This window comes from Amblyomma maculatum, chromosome 10 (assembly GCF_055883805.1).
Source record: "Amblyomma maculatum isolate TAMU_Amacu chromosome 10, ASM5588380v1, whole genome shotgun sequence".
NCBI classification, from domain to species: domain Eukaryota; kingdom Metazoa; phylum Arthropoda; class Arachnida; order Ixodida; family Ixodidae; genus Amblyomma; species Amblyomma maculatum.
In genome coordinates this window covers 62,305,549-62,309,507 of record NC_139353.1, presented here as the reverse complement: position 1 = coordinate 62,309,507, position 3,959 = coordinate 62,305,549, and the positions used below count along the sequence as shown (strand labels likewise).

Here is a 3,959-nt window from a genome sequence, read left to right as displayed (position 1 = left end):
CCGGTCCACATCCAGAGCGCGCAGCTCAGGTTTTATACCTGCCAGCGCGGCCGATAAAATAACGAATTGTGCGCTTCACTTTTGTGTGTTTTTTCGAGTCACCCGATGGTTCGCTAATTAACAGCTACCTGAAATTCACTGGAATTTTTAAATATGTCGATTTCTTGTTTATTCCCTCTGTCAGAAAGTAAACATTTGAAGCGTAATCTCATATGAAAGCGCTGACATCGGAAGCTTCGAGGAACTCGGAGGAGGAGGAACTCGGCTGAAACGAAAAGAAATTTGAAAAAGTCAACTCACATTACTGCGAAGTGTTTGTGCTTTGTGTAACTGGCTGTGTTCATAAAATCAGATTTATATTATATCATATCGTTATAAAAAAATTAGGGGGTCACTTAAGCACGGCCGTTAAAGGTATAACGCGATAGTGTCTCTCTCTCATATATACACACACACGATGTTTTCTTTCTAAACGTGTTATAGTTTAGCTCTTTTATTTATTTATTTATTTTATTTACCAAATACTGCAGGCCCTAGCTGGGCCCTAGCAGGAGGGGCGAAAAGAATGCAATGCAGTGAAATATGAATTCATCAAAAGTAACATACTACACGCAAGTGTAGTATGTTATATGTTGTTATGTATGTTATGTTATATTTCTATCATTTCTTTATTTATTTTTATTTTATTTGACGTTTTATAGTTTTATACACCAATACGCATGCGTCAGCAACAATAGGCTTTCCAGTCTGAGCAATTTTACACTTGAACACATTCTTCAATTATTTCAATTAATCAATTACACATTCTTCCTTAGCATCACTTCAATCAATTAATCAATTTTCTTCCTTAGCATCACCAAGCACTGGTTTTTCATTCTGACACCTTTTAACCCTTACTTTCCGATCTTTCCTTTTTTTTTCGTTTTTTTATTTTATTAATTGATCAATAATTTACAAATATTTTATTAACTCGTCATCGCCTATCGCACACCAATCAATATTCAATCACTGGAAGCACAAATTAGCATGGCACTTTTTTTTTTACGCAGCCCTCGATTATTTCCGAGACTAATGCCAACTACTGCATTGACGGCATGAGAAGGAAAGTACTAAGCGCCAGTCCAACTTACGTCAAATTACGCACGATCCTTTTATCATAAAATAAAATGCATCCTGGCTCATTTCACCAACCAAGTATCTTCCAGTGGGATGAGCGACGGTTATTGCCCAAACCAAGCAAACAAACTCGCGATGATCTCTCATAGGCGTTTAAGTAAACAGCAAAGGCGCACAGACAAAAAAAAATCCACATTACAGAACTCTGGATACTGTACCTGGATAGGGATGACGCTGCGGATTGCCGAGGGGGGGGCCCATGCACGACTCGCAGAGCAATTTGTAACTGCGCTCGGCAGTGCGGCTGGTAGGCCCCGCCATGTCTCGGCTGTCAAAATACGCTTCTAGGCGCCGCTAACAGAAACCGCCAGGGACCGAAGAGAGGTCCAAGCACAGCGCATTAAGTTAAAACGTGAAAAGCGCGAACAGAACGGCGAGCGCTGACGGACGGACACGAAGCGAACAGATGGAGCGAACAAAATATGGCGGCCAGGACGGGATCAGCGTGCCGCTCACGGTTGCCAGACGTACTTTTGTAAACCCTCTATTGTGAGCGAAACGAGGTAACCCCAAAACCAGTCAACTGAGTAGAGCGAAAATGGCGGCTGTGTTCCTTGCGTTGCTATAGCGTTGCGCTGGCTGTGTGACAGTTGTGTCGGTGCGATCCACGGCGTAGAAGGGAGCACGAAGACGCGTTTGACGTACCGGTCTAGTTGTTCCGACTGTGTTCAACTCGGAAACCAGCAGAAAGTGGAGTGACTGTGCGGCGATTGCCGACGAACATCGATGAACGGGGGCTCACGCAGCTCACGGACGAGTGCGCAGCCACTGCGGCTGCATGCGCACCGCGTTTGTTTGCTATCGGGGGCTACCAGCTTGCGTCGGGAACGTAACATCGTTTGCATCGCATAGGCATCGATCAGCAGGTGCGTGCGCTGTTAGCGGAAGCCATCGGGCGGAACGCTGATTGTCGTCAAGGCGCCGCGGTGCGATATGGAAAGAAGTCGCTAGGCAAGGGGTTCTACGTTGTGAACATCACAGTAGTGAGTAAATGTTGGTTTTGACTGTGTGTGTTTGGCTACGACTTCGAAACGTCATTGTAAACTTGTATTGTGCCTATTTTATTACAGATCTGCGACGCGAACATACGCACTTTTGACCCTCGTTGCCCCGTGGGACCAAGGACTCCAAACAACGCGTTCGTCTAGCGGTACTCCTGCACGCCGAAAGGTGAACGAAGGCCTGCTAAACGCCTGCGACTTTTTCTTGGGTAAGCTGTAAAAAACCCGCGTCGGTTATCGAACGATATTGATTATATGCATTAATATGTGCAATCGACCACTTGCTGTAAGTTGGCTTCTCTGCAAGTCTTGTTTTCTAACCGAAAGGACTCGTTCCCCCTCGCAATGTTAAAAAACGAACAGAGGAAAGATCTCTTTTCTTTCCAGCTGTTGTCTTCGAGATTACCCAGCGACACCTGACGAAAGTTCAATACCTGTATATACCTCAAAATACAGGACGAAGGGACTAGGGATTGTAGTGCCTTGCCCCCATTCGTTACGCTCCCTCCCTACGACACGTTCGCTACTTGAAAGTGTGAGTACGCTGCAAAAAGCGCCTGCTTCTTTTCGTTTCAGCAAGAACTAGAAGAGTGTTGTGTGATAACGAGACCTTTTGGTTGGATTACGAGCCTTACAGAGAAGCTGATTTGTATTTCGGCGAGTGATCGATTGTCTGAATTCGCTGAAGCTGCATGCATAGGACGGACTAGTTATGCATATGAATGCTTGTTAATGTACAAATTTAGTGTTATGGCACCAGCAACCAAACATTCAATGTTTGAAATCTCTTTACTGCCTAAGAAACCGTAGCGCTTGTGTTGTGCAGGTAATCTTAACACATTTTTGTTTATATCACTGTGAAGCTACAAGGCTATCCTTACAATGATGCTTGCTTGGACAGCCCTGTGACACGTTGCCAACATTCCTGTGAATATTTACCACCTCACTATGGGCTAGTTGGTATGGATCTTTGATTGTATACTAGAACATGCAAAAGGCGGACTTAAGTGGATGTCATTGTTTGGTTATGCAGGAGACAGTGACTACCCACTGGAGTCATGGCTGCTTACACCAATGCCAAGTCATCCCAGACTCAACTTGCTGTCCCTTCTCTGCTATCACCTTGCAGCCTGGCACAGTTGGCTGTGGTCACTAGCTGTGTGGTAAACATGCTTAAACCGAAAAGCGTAGCGTTACAGCAAGGTAATAAATAACCATGACGCTTATTGGAATCAGAAAATGGCACCAAGATGTTTTACTGCCACATATATCCCAGTAGAAGCACTTATTTCTTGGCCGCTGTATTTCACTCGAGTGTTTTTATTGAGAAAGAGACATCATACATACCAACACACTTAGGTACATTGATGTACAATGACCATACAACATTGACATGTATATTGCAGAATAATTATTGGGCTCAAAGAAGCCGCTCCCTTTCAACATATTGAAGCTACCTATACAAATAGGTACTGTATGCATGATGCAGTGTGCAAAACGCTTACATATCAGAGGTAAAAATGCCAGCTGGGTGGTATACTACTAGAGATCTTGCTCGCAGTGCTAAATGCTGTAACAGCTGTTAGGAGAATGGTGTACAAATACTAGGCTGCAGTGCCCACAATGATTGCTGAATGATTACAAAATTGTAGTTACAAAATGATTACAAAAAAGCATCACACATACATTGTTAAGGCAATGTGTGAGCAGATGTTATGTACACTAATAAAACGTGTAAAACTGCAAGGGGACTGCTGAGCAGCTTGAAGACAGTAGAAGCAG

General features: G+C 43.9%; 1 long non-coding RNA gene across 1 annotated transcript; it reads left to right on the top strand.

Moving 5' to 3' along the window:
• Positions 1-1,677: 1,677 nt before the first annotated feature.
• LOC146176661 (uncharacterized) lies at positions 1,678-3,417 on the top strand. Its single transcript, XR_014701544.1, has 3 exons — positions 1,678-2,159; positions 2,247-2,386; positions 3,211-3,417. It is a non-coding gene; the product is annotated as an uncharacterized LOC146176661 (long non-coding RNA).
• The last annotated feature ends 542 nt before the right edge of the window (positions 3,418-3,959 follow it).